Genomic DNA, 25,139 nt, shown 5'->3' on the forward strand with positions numbered 1-25,139 from the left:
GCTCATCTTCGAACTCCATCAAGGCATTGACCTAATCAACACATACACCAAGTTTGAACATTCTAGCTCAATTAGGAAGAGAGTTATCGTGCCCCAAAGTATCAACCAATCAAATTGCTTATCTCTGCTTACCCTAAGCGGAAAATGCTCATCTTCGAACTCCATCAAGGCATTGACCTAATAAACACATACACCAAGTTTGAACATTCTAGCTCAATTAAAAGTTATCGTGTCCCAAAGCATCAACCAATCAAATTGCTTATCTCTGCTTACCCTAAGCGGAAAATGCTCATCTTCGAACTCCATCAAGGCATTGACCTAATCAACACATACACCAAGTTTGAACATTCTAGCCCAATTAGGAAGAGAGTTATCGTGTCCCAAAGCATCAACCAATCAAATTGCTTATCTCTGCTTACCCTAAGCGGAAAATGCTCATCTTCGAACTCCATCAAGGCATTGACCTAATAAACACATACACCAAGTTTGAACATTCTAGCTCAATTAGGAAGAGAGTTATTGTGTCCCAAAAAGTGGGACGGACAGACAGACAGACAGACAGACAGACGGACGAACCCATTTTAATAGTCCCCTGCTTTCTTCGAAAGGCGGGGGACAAAAAAGAGAATTTGTTGCCCTATTAACAAGGGAAATAACTCTCCAAAATATTTATCAAGTTCTCACAAGACAAGCAAACAAAAATTCCCAGCAATTAAAAAATGTATGTGAAAATTTCCATGGATGTATCAAATAATGGGTAGCAACAAAATATAAATTTAACAATAATGAAATTATCCATTCATATTCTTGTACATGTAACATTTACATTATAATATTCAAATGAATTTTTTTATAGTAGAACAACAACATTCTGAATCTATTCTACAAATATATAATCAGTGTGTTACAATAGAATTATCCTCAAATCTTTTTCTAAAATCTTAACCAAGGTGTTGTAATATTTACCTCAAATCTATTATTTAAAACATCAACAACATGAAAGTAAATTATAACAGTAAAACATGAAATAATGAAATCATTCAAATTTTTGGAATAAATGAATTTGCATTCTAAATGTTTAAATGAACAATTTAAAATCTAACAATTATTGAACCCCAAAAGTATCATGACTTTAAAACAAGAACAGCATCAATGCAGAATTCCTATTATTCCACCTTAAATGTACAGCTTGTTTCAATGATTAGCTTAATCTCTGTTTGAAAATGTATATCATTAAATTTTGCACAATAACTCTGCCTAAGCATGTACATTCCTTAGTGAGAATGGCATAAATTGATTCAGTCTCATAGATAAAAATTTAGATGGAACTGGACTACTGACAAAGTTAATGAACCAGTCCCAAAATGAAATGTGTAGATGAGAGTTACACAATTTTAATGTTTATGCAACACGGCCGCATATTTAGAGACAAAATGAACTGAGGATAATTTTACAAATGTACCAAATTGTTGATGGACAAATTAAATGACCAAAAGATTTTTCCATTAAAGTAAACGGACATCTTATCAAAAGTACAATAAGAAGATCAAGTTTAATTAAGAAGATTCATTAAAAAGATTTCTTGCAGTGCGTTTAAAGTCTCATTTACAAAGTATCACTCATAAAAGGGTTGTGGCTCGGTCCCTTATCACCTATTTTATACACACTATGTGCTGGTGTATAAAAACTAACCATAAACTCAATAGGCCTATCCCTAAAGTTTGCATGCATGAACATTATTGCATCATAGGTTGCAACGATACATATCACAGTATTTCTTCTTGGACGTGTTTCCAGCTCCCTAGCCACTGCTTTTCCATCTGACGTTTTTGATTCAAAATGTTCCTATATCCGTGATTTGTGGTTCGCCGGAGGGGAATGTACTTTCAGCGGGACACATGTTTCATTGCCGAAAGCCATCTTTTCTCCTTCTTGTCACATGAACTACAGGGGAGTATTCTGCATCGGATGAAAATGGACAGTTAAAATATCTGTACCATGTTAACCAAACCGTGGCCCAGAATTTAAAGCACCTTGAACCAAAATGTGGCATCTATACCGTCGTATACCTTCTCACAGTACCGGTATATTGTTGCTATTGTTGTAACTGTACTTCATCCATTTAAAGTTTGACAGTTTAGTGATTAGTTATATACTTTTTGGCACACTCGAGTCTTCCTCTTTTTCATGATTTCTGTGCGTTATCTGGGTTAATTTCAAAAATGCACCTGCAAAACAAATATTCTCAATCAGGTTGTTTCTTATGACATCCATTTCAAAAGAACACATTTTAATTAAGGAAAAGGGAGCTAAATGTGCGAGAAAATGAAGTTTCATGTCCACAAACAGGAGACTAAAGAGAGAGAGAGAGAAATGGGGTTTAACGTCCACTCGACACAAACTAGGTCATTTCAGGACTAACATATGGTTTTAATTTTATTTCAATAATTCGCTTGCGCGTAGGGGTCTTTAGCAGTGGGAGGAAACCGGAGGACCCGGAGAAAAACCCACGAGGTTGGACAGGCGACCCTACTCCTTGCCACGTACAGCCGGGGATTCGAAACCACGCCAGTTGACTCAATGACAGACTTTATGGTACAGCGCGCACGTGCTAACCATTCAGCCATCCAACCCCCCCAGGAGACTAAACATATCACACATACTATCAGTGTATACTGGAATAACCAGACTGCCATTCAATTTGGACATATTTCGCCGAGCATAACTGATTACAAATTACACTAAAAACAGAAACGACTGAATGTAAATCAGTTTATAGACATTCATAATAGATTATTATCGTTGCGACCCATTGTGTTCATTTCTCGGGGCCAAAGAATACAGATTTAGCTCCTTTAAGTTAGGTTGAACTTTTCTGATCATAATTCATATTGGTAGTAGCTGTAACTAACGTAACACCCATTGCTTTCCGGGTTAAAACCCATGCTTTCTTCTATCGTTACCGCATCTTGGGTTTCTGATCAGATTTTTGGACTAACCAGTGGCCACTCTGCACCTATGACAGGTAAATCTAAAAGCAGACTAAAATAGGATTCACCTGTGCAGTAGGGCCTACCTTTGAAAAAATTTCACTAACCCAGAGAAAGGCTGGGTAGCCCACTCTATAGATGACAGGGATGGCACTCAAGGATGCAATAAGCTGTGCCTAAAAAAATTAGTAAAATAAAAAATTAAAGATCATTATCCAGACAATGCATTGACAATTCAATAAATTCTTAATAATGGTTTTCAGTGGTAGGCCTAGCCTACAAACCTGAGACTATGAACTTAATGAAGCCCAGAAATGTTAGCCCTTCATAGTTCATATATTTTTTTTCTATATCAATGTTATTATTATGTCATCCGAGTAGCCTCAACTAGAACTGAAGCCTCCAAAAACAATGCGAAAAAATATTAGGCCTAGCACTAACACCAGAGTGTATTTTTACTCTGTGCTAACACTAACACTGTGACAGTGTATGTGAGTATCATGTATGTCCATTTGTCTAGAAGTAGAAGTAGAAGAGTCTATTCCTACTATTTCATAAATCAGTTACCGTACATTTTTACGAATGCTAAGAATCAATCTATGTCAAACAAAGATGTGTCCCTACTGTATACTTACCTAAAACTGCAATGTTTGGTATTGACTGTAGTGTTCAACTATTGTGCTCGATGTTGAGGGATTCCTCTTTGCCGCTAACTAACGGTCTTCGCAGTAATGGCGCCCAGGAAGACCGATGACGTCACTTTAATTTAAACACCCGTATGTCATATTTACGGACGAAATTCTGTATTTCTTAAATATTAACAGACTCGTGTCTGTTATCAGGATAACAGACCTGCGCTGTAGGCGTTTTACAGAAACAAGTCTGTAAAAATTACAGAAAAGGCTTACAGTGCAGAGTGAAACAAACTGCGCAGAGATTGCCAATGTTGCTTATACTCTGATGTCTTGGAAAGCCCTTGAACCTTTTTGATGCTGGGGTTTTCTTTATCACGTTATGTTCAAAATTGCTTTTTTGTAGAATGATTTGATATCGAAGCTCAACAGAAACAACAAGAACAGGAATCTGTGGAAACCATGGTAAAGGAGGTTAAAGAGTACGCGTCTAGAACCTCTGAAATCAATATTGATATTTTGCATCAGAAACTTATTCTGCTAGACGAGAAGGCGAGGAAGGCAAGTCATACCAAGTCTGAAGAATATTCGTTTGTTTTGCAGAGATTTATGGCTAATAAGACACTCCATAATGTAGGATCACTCGCTGTTTTGATGTTATCATCTTCCAGTGAATATAAACTACTAGAGAAGGAGCATAAGTTTTTAAAATCTTGGGGAGAAAGAAGCAATACTAATAGGTCAAATTATCAGAACCAATCACGCCCTCGGTATCCACCACCGAGACAGTATAAAATTGTTTGTTTTAGATGTGGGGAAGTGGGTCATGTGGCTTCAAAATGTACCAAATTTTCTTCAACTTAATTGCAAGTTTTTGTTGTACGTTTTGTTTTGTAGATACCATATGAATGTCATAAGTGGGTGAATTTGAAGGCGTGTCCTGTGAATGGCATCCTATGGTTCCTGCCGAATCAGCTTTTACTAATCCGGTCGAGATCAATCATGTTGTCTTTAGGGACCCAAACGCATTTAATGCGGGTGGATTACTATGGAAGGATAACGTTGCCAATATTATTTCATTGTTCACGGTGCAAACTGCAAATGTCAGTAGTTCAAAATACGTATTTTAGTTTTACAATTTACAATTTCCATTGCTCAACACTACCAATGTCACGGTGTTAAATACAGCATACACTTTTCAATAATACAAAAGACAGTATAATAGTTATTTTGCACATTACACTTCTGCATTCTGCATTTTGCATAATAGACAAATGCATAATAGAACCTTACATAGTAGAACATATACCTTATATGGGATCTACGAAGTACGTCATTTGCATACGGAAAAAAAAAAAAAATCCGGACTATGATGGAAATTAATGATTTAGTCTTCAACGTCCAGGCTCCATAATGTAATCAGTTCGACGATTAGAGGATTCTGAAAGATAATAGTCTGCACACTGATCAGCAGTGAATTTTCGCTAGGCCGTTACAATCACTGATAAGGATGACATCGATGTGACTTAATGAGCCAGAAATATTAACTTTTTTCCTGCGACAAATTATATTCTAAAACATTTTTTTTATGTATTGGAAATATAAATAAAGGCGTTTGACGTATTTGTAGGTAAAAATTATTTCCTATTTAGTGTAAATGGGTATTAAAATGACTAAAAGGCAGCATTCCGCCCGAAGCAGTAACGTCTTATGTAAACAATGCCCGCGCCATTCGGCCAATGATTGACCCCTCGTGCTGTGACGGCACGTGTTAAGGTAGTCATCTTTGACAGAGATATTACTACTCGTAATTCTCTGTGAAACAGATTGAATAGTCTGGTTTAACGAGACTATTCTTATTTGTTCTCATCGGTAAAAAAAACAGATATTTCAAGTGAATCAATTTCTTGTTAAAAATTAAATTGAATATCTTAACCCTTTTTTAGGGTAAGGTTAAAGAATCTTATAGTAACCGAGCGGAATCTCTCACCCGGAATCTCTCACCAGCACCCGGATTCGAAATGAACTTAGCACACATATTCCTAGCGCCAATAAAAACCTAGATATGATTATCACGAAAATAATTGTTACCTTTATATTAGAAAATAACATTTTAAGACATATTAATGCAAAGTATATAATAATATGTAATAGCCTCCCCCCCCCCCCCCTAAGAACATTTGCTGAAATAAAGATCTTGGAGTCACCAAAGCTAGCTTAGAAGTTATTGTGTGCGCAGTGTGATGGAATACATAACTCTTATTTATTAAAAAGATATTTTAATACTGGACAACATATTTACAGGTACATAATAACATCATTTGGTTGGGTGAAGTTACGTCTAGCTATAGCTGCGACCCCTCTGCCCGGTGTCGAGGGCAGACCCTCTCCCGAGGTCCGGGAGACCTCTCAGCCTCTACGGGCCTCTCTTGTCCCTCCTTTGTACCCTTTCCTGCCTGCTTGTAAACTAGGCTTTTTATATCGGTTAAGGCACGCCATAGTTAATACCATTCGTAATCAGAACAATGAAAAGTAATTATTAAGATTCACACATCTTAGCTCAAGACAAAAGGTGTCAATACGTGTTAAGCCTGAATCTTATACCATATAGACACTCCGAGTATACATGTTTGTACAATCCATTAAATCGTACATAATATTATTTCAACAACCTACACCTGATAAAGATTATTTCTTACAATTAATCTGTCACTTAATATATGTCTAAAATTGAGTTACAAATAAAATATGAATTAAGAATACAATATTGAAATTTAGATCCCAAATGATATTGTATTACAGCAGTGAGCCTACCCTAACTCGATTCCCCACATATTTAGTACGTTTACGGTAATATATCTCTAAAAGCCAGCATAGGAGGCTTCTGGATTTTTGTATTCTAGTAGTTATTCATCCCTTGACTCTGTGAAATACAAAACATTTTGCCACCAAAGCCAGTTTGGAGTGCTTTTTGGTGTGGTGTGGACGTATCCCTTGTTTATTGCACCCGCGAACCCTGCCTCGAATCAAGGTGCTGGGAACTTTGCGGTGGTATAACTCGATACGCCAACATAGAAAGTAAATGAGAATTGGCCTGTTCATATCTTATCCATCTGTTGATTTGGTGAAATAAAGATCTTGGAGCCACCAACGCTATTTTATAAGTTATTGCGTGCGCGATGAGCCTACCCTTACCCGAGCCTCCCATGGTTTTAGTATGTTTACGGTGATATTTCTCCAAAAGACAGCTTAGGAAGCTTCTGTAAATTTGTATTCTAGTAGTTTATTCATCCCTTGATTCCATGAAACAAAAAAACATTTTGCCACCAAAGCTGCTTTCGGTGCGTTTTGATGAAGCGTGGACGTACCCCTTTTCTGCGTGCTCAGTTAGCGAGAGACAAACTAGGTCATTTCGGGACTAACATATGGTTTAATTTTTTATTTCAATAATTCGCTTGCGCATAGGGGTCTTTAGCAGTGGGAGGAAACCGGAGAAAACCCACGAGGTTGGACAGGCGACCCTACTAATTGTCACGTACAACCGGGGATTCGAAACCACGCCGGTCGACTCAATGACTGACTTTATGATTGATACAGAGCGCGCACGCTAACCATTCAGCCATCCAACCCCCCTGCTTAGTTAGCCTAGTGTGCGATATTTTTGTATGTTTACGGTAACAGTATTTATTTTTTTCATGGGGGGGGGGGGGGGTCTATTACATATATACTTTGCATTAATATGTCGTTTTCTAATATAAAGGTAACAATTATTTTCGTGATAATTATATCTAGGTTTTTATTGGCGCTAGGAATATGTGTGCTAACTTCATTTCGTATCCAGGTGACCTTATGGCTTTATCGCGTAATCATTAATTTCCGTCATAGTCCGGATTTTATTTTTTTCCGTATGCAAATGACGTTCATCGTAGATCACATATAAGGTATATGTTCTACTATGCAAGGTTCTATTATGCAAAATGCAGAATGCAGAAGTGTAATGTGCAAAATAACTATTCTACTGCATTTTGTATTATTGAGAAGTGTATTCTGTATTTTAACACCGTGGCATTGGTATTGTTGAGCAATGGAAATTGTAAATTGTAAAACTAAAGAACGTTTTTTGAACTACTGACATTTGCAGTTTGCACCGTGAACAATGAAACATATTGGCAACATTATACTTCCATAGATTACACAGTCATGTTGACGAATGGAGAAGTATTTTGAACGCTTTACCAAAGTCCAGTCAATCCGATTTAGCTCCTGATTGGTTAGTAAATGGGGTTCGAGTAGATAATTTCATTGTTCCTTTTAAAGGAACATTTAAGAACATTGTTTATGATTGTAATTATCCACCAGCTAAAATTTTAAAGAATTCTTCTAACTGTTACTCTTTTACTGAATTTATTGATAACGAGGTTGCTAACAGGCTAAAAACCGCTGCAATTTCTATTTGGGGTTCTGTTGGCGAAGGTCACTCCCCTTACATTGTGTCACCATTTACTGTAGGAACCAACCAAACCAAGACTATGTTTAGACATGCGGTTTTTAAATTTGTGGATGAAGGATACCCCTTTCTCTTTAGACAGCTTAAACCATGTTCCTAGAATAATTGATCAGGGTTCTTTCATGACTAAACTTGATGATAAATCGGGATACGACCAGGTTTTCGTTTCAAAAAACAGCTATCCCTTTTGGGGTTTCGAATGGAAAGGTATCTACTATGTTTGTAAGACAATTCCATTCGGCTGGAAGAATTCGGCTTACGTCTATCACACTTTGAGTAAATTAGTAGCGTCTTACCTAAGATTTCTTGGAGTTAACAATTTGGTATATATTGATGATAGGTTGATTGGATCTATAAATATGGAAAACGAAACTAATATTAGGAGAGCAGAAATCGCGGTATATATGTCATGTGAGTTAGTAATTCGGCTAGGTTATTTTATTGGTATATCCAAATGTGTTCTAATTCCATTTTGCGGGAAAGTGCCTGTCCTTCTCATTAGCAATTCCAGGCGCGAAATTGTTTGTAGGTACCTGCTTTCGCACTATAGCCACTAGTTTCACTGTAAATTCTAAAGATTATATCCCAATATCAATAGAATTAAAAGAAGAAATTGAATTTTGGCGTTTTTTGGAAAATTATAATCGTATATTCCGTTGGAAGGCCGAATTTCATAAAACTTTGGGGCTCGCAACTGATGCCTCGGATTTTAAGTGGGCGGGTATTCTGAACAATGGAAGCCATAATTTAGAGATCGGTGACTATTGGACTCAAACTGAGATGAGTTTACCAATTTTGTTGAAAGAATCGAAGGCTCTATTCAACTCTTTATTGGCATTTAGTCAAGAGATACGGGGTTCTCGACTTGATGTTCTGATTGATAACAAAGGCTTTGTTGACTCCTGGAATAACCAGTACAGTAGATCATCTGAGTTAAACCAAATACTGAGGCAAATATTTTTTGTTTTGTTACAGCACAACACAAGTTTGAAACTCATACTGATTCCATCCAAAGATAATCCAGCAGATGTTCCTTCTCGCTCACTGTCAAAATCGGATGTTATAATCTCAGATTTGTCTTTCAAAAGGATAGATTTAATATTTGGACCACATACGGTCGATTTGATGTCTCTGGATTGTAACTGTGTTAAGGACAGGCATGGAAACCCCTTGAAACATTTTACACCTTATAATACCCCGTTTTCAGGGGGAACTAATGTGTTCTCTCAAACCCTGTCAATAAATGAAAACTACTATGTTTTCCCGCCGTTTTGTTTAATTTTACCACTCCTAAAGTTTATACAGGCCCAGAATGTGGAGTGTACCATAATAGTCCCAGCCCTTCAACCTGTGCCAATATGGTTCCCAGTCATTTTAGCAATGGCGAAACATTTTGTAATTTTGGCTTATAAAGGGGACAAACATGCGTTAATGTACTCAAGTAAGAAGGGTTTCTTTCATGATAAAATAGGGATACCTTGGAATTTATGGGTTGTTAGGATTAATACTTCGTGCAATTCAAGCCATGTTGATCTGTGGCGTATTCAAGGGAGACATTTTTCTGTGTTTATTTTAGGAGATTCTATTATAAAACGTATGCAAGGAAGGGTAAATGCCAAGGTTCTTTGTATTCCGGGTGGGAAGGTAACAGATATAGAACATAATTCGACCGGGTTGTTAAATTACTCATCGTGTATTTATTTATATATACATGTAGGTATCAACGACATTTTGGGTAAACGAACGCGACAATCCGAATATAATCTAAAAGCATCTTTAAGGAAGCTTGCAAATAAATTGAACATAGCAGAGGAGGTCATAGTTTTTCTGTGTCAGATTGTTAAAACTAGCGATATGACACTAAATAGACAAGTGACCATTTTAAATGAGAATTTAGCGTCGTTGGCCATGGAAAATCATCATTGGGAGTTAATTTCAAATGATAACATTGTCACATCGGATTTAGCAGACGGCTTACACCTCAAGGATAGTGGCTTATCAAAATTAATAACTAATTTTGCTATTCCTTATGTGTAAAATGGCGGTATTTTTTTAAAGCCATGTGGCAATAGTTATTTGTATTTCGGTAGCATGCTATTAACTCAATATATAATTAGTGATAATATATTTTGTCAAATTTTGTATGGTGCATGCTTGATAATTTTTTGTTAGCGATGAACTTCAATAAAATAGTTTTCAAATTTGTGTCCTGTGTTTATTCTGTGAATGCATGCCCTGCCAAAGCAGGTGGGTATATAAAGTTAATGCTCATGAAACTGAAAAAAATGACTATATATTGGTTTTTATGATTAAAACATTACAGTGACTTGATTATGCTCGCAGTATCAGGTGTTAAGTGAGTTTTGGGTCCCCTGTCTCCGTTTGAAATGAGTTTTGCGTTGTTCGGGTGTGACTGCGACAGGTTAGTATCGTATGGGAGTTAATCAACTGTGGGAGTTTAACGAAATATTTCCCCAGACCTAACATCTGTAGGGATAGGATGTTTGATGAGACCAGAATACTATTTTAACGAAATATTTCCCCAGACCTAACATCTGTAGGGATAGGATGTTTGATGAGACCAGAATACTATGCAAGGTTCTATTATGCATTAAAATTGTCTATTATGCAGAATGCAGAAGTGTAATGTGCAAAATAACTATTCTACTGTATTTTAACACCGTGACATTGGTATTGTTGAGCAATGAAAATTGTAAAACTAAAATACGTATTTTGAACTACTGACATTTTGCAGTTTGCACCGTGAACAATGAAATAATATTGGCAACGTTATCCTTCCATATACATCAGGTGGTTAATCATAATATTATAGACTACATGTATTGTGCTTCATTTGCAAGAACTGTCACATCTTTTAATATCAACATTATTCATATGGACCGTTCTATAAATTGATGAAATCATGGCTGCCGTTGTCAAGTGTTGGTAAATGTCAGCAAAAAGGCTTGTTTCTAAATTTTGGATAGATTATTATTCATTTATGTTAGAATAATAATCATTTTGAGGGTCTGATATAGAATTTGTTACCTAGATATAATTTTATGGGGCAAATTCATTTCTATGGAGTACCATTTGAAACACATCATATTTTCCAATCAATCATTCAGCTGGACCTTTCCACATTCAATAGTGGACTATTTGTGTACAATCTAAGATTAAACAATGTGTTGATTGTGAATAAATATTGAATAAAATTTATAACAAATTATTTTACTGTAAAACTCAGTAAAAATGTTCAATGTTTAATTGTGAGTGCGTCTTTATGCTTCCTGGCACAAAGTTTCAAGGGGTGAATTAAGAAGTAATGCAAATGATAGCAATGTGTATTCATTATAAAAAAAATGCTCAAAACCAAAAGCAGTTTCAAGGAAATTGTGATGCAGTATTTACAATTTTCCATACAGACCCAAAACATTTAATCCAAGTGATGATTATGATGGTATTCCATACAAAAAGTCTGAAAGTAGTCCTTTGCAAAAAAAATGGAGGATATTTGAAGAAAAAAAAGTTTAATCATATGGACGTGGTGTGCTAAAACAAAGATAGTTTTCATAATTTGAAGTCTTGATGGTTGTAGTGTATATATTCAGGTATGTCTGTGAGACTTTGTGATTTCCCATGTTGGGTTGTTTACCCTGTAGCTGTGCAGTGCTGAATGGTATATTTGCTTTATATTTTCCAAAGTTACAAATTCCCAAGTCATTATTTTAGATTTTCATCCAATTTTTTATTGTTCAGTATCATCCCAAGCACGTTTAGACACCAAAATAAAGGCACTAAAGGTGTTGTGAATGATTTTTTGAGGACCCCCCATTTCAGGTATTGCGCCAGTTATGATTATTATATTTTTATTTTTTGCGTCCCTTACCGGTCTCCGTAGAAAGGCCAGTCGTTTTACCTCGCTGGAATTATATTGTTACCGGTAGTTAAGCTTTCACGGAATTTTCAGCTCTGGTTTTTCAATTTTCAAAGGATTTATATCGCGTGAATTTTTATTCTTGGATTCATGACAGTACAGTAGATAGACTGACCTAGTTAGTATTTCGTTTAAACGAAATAAATCACTTAGAATTTGATCGGAAATCCTAAAGTATGAAATAGGCATTATCTCGAAACCAAATGTACATCGAATATAAACAGAATTACAAAAAACCCTTGAGGTACATTAAGGTGACTTTCCTTTGCTTATAAAATGAAATAGGATTTAACATCCTACTTTTCTGGGGTTTATTGTTTTTAATGTTAAATGGGGAGGTCCAACCTCGTGGGTTTTCTCCAAGTCCTCTGGTTTCCTTCCAGTTTGTGTTGATTGGAGGTTACCCCCCCCCCCCCGGGTACATAAAGGTGACTTTCCCTGGTTCATAAAATAAAGAGGGGCGGGTCGAATAGTTAGGACGTGCAGGCTGTATCATAAAGTCTGTCATTGAGTCAACTGACGTGGTTTTGATTTAGCCAGTTATATATGACAAGGAGTAGGGTCGCCTGTCCAACCTCGTGGGTTTTCTCAGGTTCGTCCGGTTTCCTCCCACTGCTAAAGATCCCTACGCGCAAGCGAATTATTGAAATAAAATTGAACAATGTGTTAATCCCGAAATGACCTGGTTTTGTGTCGAGTGGACATTAAACCCCACCTCTCTCTCTCTCTTATGACTTGTATATAAATATTTTGTACATTTGTACAGTGTATGTAAATTCTATTTTAGGGGGCATGGAGTAGGTATATTGTGTACATATCGTTTCTTTTTTAAGGGTGTAATTTTAAAAAATAATTTAAAAAAAAATTATTTTTTTTTTTTAATAAATTTTGGGTGGGGGCCCCGTTATGTGATTGGAATTAACTTTGTTTATTAGTATTCCAAATGTCCCAGTGCTTGTTTTGAGGGGTTTTTTTTCAATTTAAATAGCTATGTTTATTTTATGGTTTGTTTATTTATTTTGTTTGTTGTTTTTTTTGTTTTTTTGGGGTTTTTTTGCGGGGGGAGGGGGGGTATTTTTTCATTATATATGGCTTTACTTTGTTTTTATTACCCATCAAAATGCCTGTTTATTTTTGATTTGGTATTAATTTAATTGTTCATTTTATGAATAAATAATCATTTTATGAATAAATAATCATTTTATGAATAAATAATCATTTTATGAATAAATAATCATTTTATGAATAAATAATCATTTTATGAATAAATAATCATTTTATGAATAAATAATCATTTTATGAATAAATAATCATTTTATGAATAAATAATCAATAATCATTTTATGAATAAATAATCAATAATCATTTTATGAATAAATAATCATTTTATGTTTAAATAATCATTTTATGAATAATAATCAATTAACAAACAAAATTGTTGTCATGTCATTTATCAAACATTACAGTTAAAACAGAACAAACTGGATATTAATTGGTTAAATACAACACAAGGTTTTGTTGGTTGTTATACACAAGTTTGTATGAAACAACACAAGTTTCAGAAATTTCAACACAAGTTTCAGAAATTTCAACACAAGTTTCAGAATTCCAACGTAAGTTTCAGAATTTTTAACACAAGTTATGTGTAGATTTTCACACAAGTTTGTGTTGTTTTATAAATTCTAACACAAGTTTTGTGTTGTTTCAACATTTAACACAAGTTTGTGTTGTTCCAACACAAGTTTGTGTTGTTAAATAGAGACACCTAACTTGTGGTTCAGTGTATGTATAGGGTGCTTAAACCATTTTAACAAATAACATACTATAGTTTCCTACATATTAATGTAGTAACAGTATTCTATACTACAGATTTCATAATTTTGCGATGTCTTTTATTCATACTATAGTTTAATATAGACTTTAGTAGTGGTGCACTTGTGTGAATTATGTAAAAGTTTCCAACAGAATTTTCCTGGATGCAGTTTTCCTTCATTTACTGTGATACCAAATGACAAACTAAAATAAGCTTACCGCGAAAAAAAATAAAGTCTTAAAATCATATTGTTTTAATGTAGTTTACTATTCACACTATAGTTTACTATAGACTTTAGTAGTGATGCACTCGTGCGAATTATGTAAAAGTTTTCAACAGAATTTTCCTAGATGCAGTTTTCCTTAATTTACTGTGATACCAAATGACAAACTAAAATAAGCTTACCGCGAAAAAAAAATAAAGTCTTAAAAATCATATTATTTTAATGTAGTGAATATAATAAGAATGAAATAGTGCCAGTAAATGTAAATCTTCACAGCAAAAATAACAGATAATAAATTATTCTTAACATAAGGCAATGAAATAAAGACAAAGTTTATTTGAACACAGTCTGACCGTTGGGTGATCCTGTTAGTTAGATTTTCATGACTATAGCAGATTCTGTACATAAATTATATAATTTGTTGAAGCCACCAGGTCAACCGTGCATACCTATCGACAAACTATAATTAACAGCCAATTTACTCTCTTGAAATCTGTTTAGTCATTGGCTGAATTTTAAATTCAAGAAACTGAAGAGAATGGTGCTATGTTTTCACAGATTCGATAAAAGACAGAAAGATAAGTATACTTTATTACTTTGTCAACAATAATATTAAATTAGATAAGATTTATGTGATTTTGTTATTTACTTAACTTTATTTAACTATTCTTTACCCTATATTTCAGTTATACCAAGAAAATAACTTGTCATGGTTCCGACTGGTGAATCATCAACATAATTCAGATTAATCCATGAGAAAAAAATAAGCTTATCAATTTGGAAGTAATCATGGGCCAGCTATATTTATTCCCAAAATAAGAATTAATAAAATAAAAAAAATCTATAGAATTCTACAGTACCCATACCTAGGGTGACCCATGCAACAATAATTATCCGCTAAGAAATTCGGTCTTACCTGGAGAGTTGTTGACTGTCCAACGACGAATTTCTGAATGATGACAAAACACCGCCGGGTCCGCTGGGAGCACGTGCGAGTAATTCATCGCAGCAAATATCCACTATATATGGCCATGCACGTGGTATTGTCACAACATCAGATGGTAGATAAAGACAAGTTAAAATTTATTTCATCACGCGTTTGTCTTGAGAAATTATTTGATCGCAAACTACGTTCAAAATTCTAAAAATTATTGTCGTTTTTATTTTTCAATTCGCTATTTATCTACAGAGTGTTGTCATTTAGTTTCGGCGATTTCACATCTCCGTAGAACTTGTTTTAGACGGGATAAGAAAAAAAGCCGTAGTTATCTTTTAATTTTTTAAAGGTTCCTAATATCTTCGTGGAATCGCTAAGACGACTGGTGTCAAGTTAGAAAATAAACAAATTGTTTCGTATCTTAAATTTGCTACCGGGAATTAATCGAAACGCACAATAGTCTCGGTTGACTATATTTACTGTTCGAGACTATTGGCTTTTAGGGTTAAAGGGAAACAAATCTTTTTAATTTGTTTAGGAATTGACCGACTGACTTGTTTTAATTTGTTGTCAACCCATTCAATTAGCAAGCATGACGTCCAACGATGAATTACTATCCAGCATTGGTTTGGGCGATGACTAAGATCTCAGTACAATAACTAATCTTCACTTCGCAAGAATTACAAATACGCTAGTACTAGGCATTATTAATAAATTTCCGACCAATACGGAGCACCGGTCTATAATTACTGCTTTACATGACGACTGCGTGACGTTTGATAACAAAGGTATTCAAAGTAGGCTGGCTAGACTGAAGACAAAGACTAGAAAGCTGGGTAAAAATAAAAATAATTCTAATAACGCTTTAAAATTATATGACGATTATCTCGACAGTCCTTTTTTCCCCGGGTTAGTGGACAAGACACCATCGGCAGATACCAGCACGGTACATTTAATAAATAGAGAGACACAGACATCTGTCGATGCTGCGACTTTGACCAAATTAAATAGGAAAAATAAGAATTTATTAAGAAGGGTCAATACGTACAAAAAAAAAATTCCGTTTAAAAAATCGACTAAGGAAGACCTCAAAAGAATTGATTCGCGCGAAGGCTAATAATAATAAAGTTTTGGCATATAAAAAAACTGGTTGTAAGTCCCAACCTCGTGGCGAAGAAGTAATTTTGTATGTCAAAAATCAAACCTCAACGTTTCCGAAAAGAACGTCAACGCGGTTATAACCGCATGTTTGGCTGTCGCGGGACTGAAATCTAATCATGCCCCAAAAAGAACTAGAGTTTAAAGAATATCATGTGAGCGCGTGGTGTATCTTTAAAGCATGTTTCGGAAACCTTAAAGTCAGCAAAAAACACCACTTTATATAGGGACGACACTACAAAATTTGGCTCCTAATTCGGTACATATGCACTAACCGCTGACTCGACTCATACGCCAATTATTATTGGTCTTCGGAATATGGCTGATAAATCTGCGCAAACTACTCTTGCAACTTTAAATGAAATTTTGGCAGATCTTGATGATATAGCTGGGCCCATTAGTAAATCCGTAATTTTCGAAATTAGAAATACGATGTCAGACAGAGCCAGCACCGAAAAGCTTTTTAACAATTTATTTACACAGTACAGAGGCAATATTTGTTCTAAATTAGTAGAAAACTGGTCTGATTTATCAGATTCAGAGCGAAATATTCACCTAAATATAAATCATTTCTTTTGCGGTCTTCATCTATTAACTGGTTTGGCCGATAAAAGTGCGTCTGAATTGAAGAAATTTGAGGAAATGTATTTTAAAATGTATTCGGCCCAAACGTTTAAAACCGCTTCTTCATTTTTGCCAAACGAACCTGGGTGTGTTCGATTGGTTCGGACCATCTGTAAAGCCTTTACAAAGGGTGGGGACGAAAAGTCGGGTTGTTATTTGCCTTTTAAGTTGTATCTTAAGTCCCTTGGGAGTAGTAGAGAGGGCACTTCGGAGCAATTTTGGAATTCCAGACATTCCAAAGGTCTGACGTCACACATTCCTAAGGTCTGACGTCAGAGCATTCCACAGGTGTTCTATTTATAGTTTGAATATGGTTATTGTTGACTGAACAATGAGGTTATGAATAATAAAAAAGGTATGCAGGTGTTGTATTCTTTGATCGTGTTTGACTTTTGTAACGAGGGTATGGGGTCCACGAATTGTTTATTGGGGGGGGGGGGTAGGGGAAGATATTTCGCTTTATAGGCAGGTGTGCAGAGGTTACATTGAGTTCACGTCACGCGTAGTTATACCTGCATTCAGGGACAATGATCTCCGCTATTAAGCTTGACAGTTGAGCATGTTGTGATTGTTTATCAAAGGCTGTTTATATCCCACACACCATACTCCCCCCCACCCCCACCCCCCACCCCCGTCCTAACCTCAAAAAACCCACTTCACAGGTCTACACTCTTCAATCCGTGTCGATACTAAGAAACCAACAACAGCCTTTTTTTTAATAATATTTTATTTAGCCATCATGTTATATATATATATTTTTTTTTTTACGGACAATTAATTTGATGGCAGGTTCCAATCTGCCTGCTCCCTATAAGTGGCGAGAACGTTGATTATGTTCTTGAACGCATGGTTCGTTCCCTCAACCATCCTCAACCGTGCCAGTATGTAGTCAGTTAAAGCTAACAATCTACAGAAAAGAACAAATCAGATAGGTATTGGTAAAATAAAACAATATTCATATTAAAAGAATTGCATTGTCTACCCCCCCCCCCACAGCCCACACAACTTCCGCTAACCCTTTGAATTTGTAACAGGTAAGCAAAGTTTACAAAGAACGTGTCCAAATTCAAATGGTACTGGTTGTCCTAGTTCCGTGTAAAGTCCGAGTTCAACCGTGTCTATGTAATGTTTGTTGACTGGAATATAATAGGGGTTGTCAAACGTTTTATATACAGCCGATCCAAAGGGTTTAGCTAGATCCACCTGTATAGCTCGCAACAACGGTGCGCTTAACCGATCCTAAACCATAACCTTTCTGATACGGTGACCCCGTAAAAATTGGAAATCCGTCACCCGTTTGACTGAGGTAATAACGTCGTATCTTTGCATCGTCACAACTGTAGGGTTGTAGACACGTCATTATTCGACCTTGCGCAAGTGCAGTTTACAAAGAACGTGTCCAAATTCAAATGGTACTGGTTGTCCTAGTTCCGTGTAAAGTCCGAGTTCAACCGTGTCTATGTAATGTTTGTTGACTGGAATATAATAGGGGTTGTCAAACGTTTTATATACAGCCGATCCAAAGGGGTTTAGCTAGATCCACCTGTATAGCTCGCAACAACGGTGCGCTTGTATCACCGACCAACTGATTTTCGATAATATCAGTGTAAATATAAATATTGTGAAAATTGGAATCTAAATCGACTTTTGTGTCACTTTTCACACTGCTTGTAAATTCATTCTCTTTCATAAACCCGAATATCCGGGCTAAATTCTTGGACAAATGGACTTTTCGACCGTCTCTTTCTAGGAGTAATAAGACATAACCCTCGGGATCTTTCACGATAGATAATGATGCCCCAACCTCCAACGTCGATTTATTGAAATGATTGATTATGTCGTGTCCAGTATCGTAGTAACCATCGGGTATTGAAAAACGTAAGCGATGCGGTCCCTCTATTTCCGTTTTACTATTAATGGGGCTGTTCATACTAATTATTCCGTTATAAAAGGACTGATTTGTGTCAGAAGTTTAAAATATCTAGAATCAATATACTGGGCTTTAATGTCGCCTATTATTCGACTACGTGGACGTACTCCGAAATGAGTGTACTACAAAAACCAAGGTCCTGTACCTTGAAAACGTAAATCTTGATGTCCTTAGAACAATCACTGGATTTTATAAAAGGACTGATTTGTGTCAGAAGTTTAAAATATCTAGAATCAATATACTGGGCTTTAATGTTTCCTATTATTCGACTACGTGGACGTACTCCGAAATGAGTGTACTACAAAAACCAAGGTCCTGTACCTTGAAAACGTAAATCTTGATGTCCTTAGAACAATCACTGGATTAGTGAGAGCTACATCTTATAACCTATCGTAAATTGCATCAGGGTTCACTTCGATTAAAATGAGACGGCGGCCCCATAAACTAACCCTGTTTTACGAAATGGCGAATTTAGAAATTCTCGTTTGCAATTGTCGAAATCATTTATTTATTTGGACATTTATTGTTTTAAAGAAAGAATTCATACTTTATTTTTTTTTTATTTTGGGGAATATTTTATACTTCTTGCCAAAATATTTTTAGACAAAACAAATTTTCAAATTGTGGAACCTTTGAAAACTAGTAGATGTCATTTAAATTTGACCCCCCCCCCCCCCGGTCCCACCCCTCACATGCGCACACACCCACAAACACCCAACACCCCATCACAGACTTTAACATCAACACGAATAATATCTTTTCATGTTGTTTTATTATAAAATGTATATATTCCCCGCTACGGTCGTTTTTTTTTAAATTATGCATACCAATCTTACCCACCTTTATCTCAAAAATGATGATTAGAACGCTCCAGTACACATGTAATGGTGAAAAGACAGACAACCAGCACGAATAATACCTTTTCATGTTGTTTATTACAAAATGTATATATTTCTTCCACGGTCGTTTATTTTTAAAAATATGCATACCAACCTTACTCTTTTTTCTCCTCAAAAATTGGTGATTAGAACGCTCCGTTACTCATGTCATTGTTTTTTTGTCTTTATGTATTTTCATTATCTATTTGAACTCCCTTTTCAGCCCGAAACATGTAACTTATTATATTCTTGAAATATCACAAGTAAATGATATAGCCGCGTGTGCAACTATTATATCGTTTAGTTTCGAGTAATATTCATTTTGAGCTTTTTAAAGCATCCCCGTGAAAAAATATTATCTAAAATACTTAATCATTCAATATTCCATTATTTTGAAAATAAAAACCACACAAAAAAAATGTTAAGGAAGCAAATTTCTGAGCGTTAATATCCCCGTGAATAATATTATCTAAAATACTAAATCATTCGAGTTACCGTATATCCCCAAAACCTGTAAGAAATAAATTAATTGTTAATTATCATCCTAGTTTATACATGCAATGTGTTCATTTTATTGTATTTCGTACTTGGTCACTTTTGAGAGTAAATAGCAGTTTTATCAATAATTTTCTCAAATTGCATCAATCACACACCAAACGTCAATTGTGATTAGCTTATCAAACGGGGGAAATTTGTTGCAATAAGAAATACCTATATTCAGACATTGATTTACTATAACATTAATACATCAGCAGTAACTATAAAAACGTTAAAGGAGCTAAATCGCTAATATTTATGGGACCTAGAAATTGACAGAAATGGGTCGCAACGAATATAATAATGTAATATGAATGTATATAAACTGATTTACATTCAATCGTTTCTGTTTTTACCGTAATTTCTAATCAGTTATGTTCGGCGAAATGCGCCAAAGTCTCAATTGAATGACGATCTTTAGCGTCTGGTTATTTCCAGTCTAAACCGATGGTATTTATTGCGCATGCTCTCCATATAAGAATATAGCATTGACATGACTTGTGGAATATGTCTAGCCTCGGTCTTCGAGTCCCTTGTGCCAAATGGCAAATGTACCAATGGTAAAATGTTTCTTTTGTCTTGAATATTGGATATCAGAAGCTCATCTATTCCTTGTAAGATCACAAGACCAATGCTGATTTGAATTGACAAATAATTCGTGTTTTCAATGTCGAAGATTTTGATGATATTGAGTTAGAGACTTAGCTACTTTAACAATAATTTTTGTAGATATGGAAAAAAAGATATTGATCACATAGAAATACCAAAATTTTTTTAAAGATATGGAAAAAAGATGTTGATCACATAAAAATACCAAATTTATATTCCATAAATGGTAGATGTAGACATTAAACATACATTATGCAAGGGCTATATCTCCCTATTGCAGGACTTCCTTTAGGCCTGAAATGTTTTCTAAATTATTAATTAGACATTAATTAACTGATCCAAGGCCATAATTAACTGATCCAAGGCCATAATCAACTCTCGATTGCTTCGGATTTCTCAGATATTAAATAGATTAGAACGGTTCAGCCATATTTTAATGGCTGCAATTATTGCAACGTCTTGTCAAACCTTCAAAGGCTAATATCTTCTCTCGCAATAGAGTAATTGGAATGAAAATTTCAAATTATTCACTTTACATTATCTATTGTCGAACTATTATAGCAAGAATGGCTAGCTCTTTATCGAAATCTTACATACTGTATCTTTAAGTTAAAGATAAAAGTTACAAGTTTGTTTTTATATGAAATTTTACAATTTTATAATAATCTACCGGAAATATACATAACAGGGATAAAGCATAACGTTTCCACGATATAATAACCATGAATGTAAGTGAATAAACAACAAACAACACTTCAAAATTCATACGTTCATGGAAAAATCTTACCAATCGGTGCATAGATACGATAAGCATTCATTAAAAATCACAGAGAATATAAAATATGTGACTGGACAAAAATATTACTATATGATATATATGTCCAGACTGAAAAATCTCTGTTCAGACTGATATAATAAAATATCTGCAGTTTATAGGGAACTCTGTAAGATGCACATAAGTATATACCACTGTTTTATTTCGAACAAGTATAAAAACATTTCATTGGAGAGATTAAACATTATTGACATAGATTTATAATGATGTTTAGTTATTTTCGAAAGATATTTACTCGTGAAGTAAGGTTTGTTAAATAATCTCTTCAGTGTTTAATCAATTGTAACGGTGATTTTCCGAGTTGTTTGACTTGAACCGTGAATGTTAAATATGTTTTGTACTAGACAATGTAACGGCATATATATACATTTCGATAATTGCACTTTTATTAAAGTTCAAATGTTCGGGGTGCATATTCCATATGTCGTGAATGCGGCGAGGAAAATGATGCATGCCTATTTTTTAAGTCTTCATAATAAACCATCTAGAAACCTCAATTTAAAGCCGGAAATCAGCTGTATCGCGTTATGGGGAATGGAAGTAATTGTATAAGGTATTAGACAGGGAAAGATTTGTCAATGAATGTCGGTGAAGGGGAAATTTCCAAATAATGTTTAACCCGTTTCATATAAGTTGTGAATAAAAGGGGTAGCTTATTCCAAACCATATAGCTCATATTGTCTTGATCATCCCTATGTGCGTAAATAATCATCTAATAATGTGTTTAAGTAAATATAGCCTCATGCAACAGAATGACCATATGTTCAGATATGGGAAAAATGCCTCTTCAGACTAAAATATCTGCAGTTTTGCAGAACGACAAAGTCCAGTTAAGTTTATCCACGTAAAAGTAACTCCATCTCGACAAATAACGACACCCCAGTTTGAAAGGTATATTATTTGTGTGCTGGTGATATCAAATGGAAGTACTAAAATGGCTGAAGTATGTCGAATGTACAACCGTCTGTTATCAACACAATGACGACAGGGTATTCCCTTATAGTAGTAAACCAAGCATCCATTTTTTTAAATGCAGTTAAGCCCCCCCCCCCCTTTATTATATAATCTGTTACTCTAATGAACTTTTAAAAAAAACGAAAAAAAAACCGAAGAATTAATTTATAAAATTAAAAATGAAATTATAAAATTAAAAATGAATTTATAAGATTAAAATTGAATTTATAAGATTAAAATTGAATTTATAAAATTGTAAATGAATGTCATTATAAAATTGAAAATGAATTTATAAAATTAAAAACGAATTTATAAAAATTAAAAATGAATTTATAAAATTAAAAATGAAATTAAAAATGAATTTATAAAATTAAAAATGAATTTATAAAATTAAAAATGAATTTATAAAATTAAAAAAATGAATTTATAAAATTTATAAAATGAATTTATAAAATTTATAAAATTAAAAATGAATTTATAAAATTAAAAATGAATTTATAAACTTAAAAATGAATTCATAAAATTAAAAATGAATTTATAAAATTAAAAATGAATTTATAAACTTAAAAATGAATTTATAAAATTAAAAATGAATTTATAAAATCAAAAATGAATTTATAAAGTTAAAAATGAATTTACAAAATTGAAAACAAATTTACAAAAATAAAAATTATTCTACAAATTTAATTTATTTCTTTTTTTTAAATTGAGGATTATTTTCCAAAATTAAAAATTATTTTCCAAAATTAAAAATTATTTTCCAAAATTAAAAATTATTTTCCAAAATTAAAAATTATTTTCCAAAATTAAAAATTATTTTCCAAAATTAAAAATTATTTTCCAAAATTAAAAATTATTTTCCAAAATTTCGATTTCCATACTCCCCTGGCAATACAATCTTTTGTTCTTCAAGTGCTGACAGAATCTATTTTTCACTGTCAGAGCATCTAAAATATGGAATAATCTTCTAGATACACACTTAGTCTTCGTTGTGTCATTAGTAACAATAAACAAATTGGAGGGGGGGGGGACAAGAAAACTAACAAAATTCATACTTTCAAATGAAATCTTTATTATACACATTACGGTATCAGAAATTTAAAATCGAAAAGATTATGACGAATACATATATATTTATATATATATATTTATATATATATATAAACAACATATTAACCATGCCAGTATGACAAAATGTGTATTGTTTTCAATACGTTTTAGGTATGCCACTCTAGAATTTCGTTGGATTTCGTAATGGGGTTTTATTATCTTTCGATGACTTGTTGTCGCAGAATCTCCATTTTAAGTTTATGTTCATTCACGATAGCATTGATCTTAGCATTTAACAATGCCTGTCTTAAATCATGCGCAGATGTCCTATTATTTACACTGAATGGTTCGGAAATGATGTCGAGTGGTTGCTGACTGATTACATTCGGATCTACATTACCACCGTGGCGACCGCCACAGTATTCAGTATTATCTGAAAAAAGAAAATATCCAAATAGTTTAGTCTAACAAGGACATATCAATATTTTAATTATGTGAATAATTTATGTTGTTGCAATGTATCTAAATCTTTCAAGCAAAAAACAACGTATCCACCGATGCATCTAATGTGTCGTTTTAACATAGTATAGTGTTTTAAGTGGCTTTTAATTACTTACCAAAAGAAGCCCCATTTTTTACGCTTTCACCCGGCCTTTTCTTTGACGTTCTTGTTAGCTTCATTTCGTTTCTTTTAAGATGACGCCAGTAATTCTTTAATTGAGTCGAACTTCTAACAGGGAAATTTGGCTGTGCACAGAAACGTTTTTCAATTTCTTTCCAAGCCTGTTCTTTGAGAGAAACCGATTCTACATCCCTTCGCTTATTATCAATTATATTTAGGAATTCTTTTACCACTGCCAATAGGAATTGTTTCTCGAAATCTGTCATTGAAGGTGAGCGACTTTTTGGGGTATCCATCACGTACAAATTATGTCTGTTGTACTGAGAAAACTTATCACAACTCTACTTTATAAATAATCACAATAATACAATAATAGAAGCATTGCAAAAGAAATTGGCCAGATTATAGTACAAACGGTAGTTGTGTACAATATACACAAGATCTGCTACGTCACACAACGTCTTTCAATGCGACTTTTCCGACAACGATACCATTTCGTCCACGCCGTCAGTTATTTCGCTAGGACAAATTTTGTGGTAATTGTATCTTCAGATGTTTGGCCCCAATATACACCATGCACACACCCATCAGGTATTTCGCTAGGACAAATTTTGTCGTAGAACCCGCTCTGTCAAAACTATCAGTTCTGGTATCCAGCCATCCAAGATGGTGGCTGCTGTATGTGTTTTTTCGCAGTTTTCTACTTCAAAATGCGGCGTTTTCACTGTGTATCCTAAAGAGACTGAGCATGTTTTATTGAAAGAGTGTACTAAAGACATCAGAGGGTATCTACCATTGGTAGCAGTGGATTTATTATGCGGACGCTAAATACTAAGAGTGATTACTGGTGATATCTGAGGGAGCGTTTCATTGATATTTACTATTTATCAATGATAGTAACAT

The 25,139-nt window shown here is 34.3% G+C and overlaps 1 long non-coding RNA gene across 1 annotated transcript; it reads right to left on the reverse strand.

Annotated features, from left to right (window-relative positions):
- Nucleotides 1–1,065: 1,065 nt before the first annotated feature.
- Nucleotides 1,066–3,899, reverse strand: LOC126816740 (uncharacterized). The gene is made up of 3 exons (XR_007678553.2): nt 3,626–3,899; nt 3,098–3,166; nt 1,066–2,228 (listed from the first exon to the last, which is right to left on the reverse strand). It is a non-coding gene; the product is annotated as an uncharacterized LOC126816740 (long non-coding RNA).
- Nucleotides 3,900–25,139: the final 21,240 nt, after the last annotated feature.

This window comes from Patella vulgata, chromosome 3 (assembly GCF_932274485.2).
Source record: "Patella vulgata chromosome 3, xgPatVulg1.2, whole genome shotgun sequence".
Classification (NCBI taxonomy): Eukaryota; Metazoa; Mollusca; class Gastropoda; family Patellidae; genus Patella; species Patella vulgata.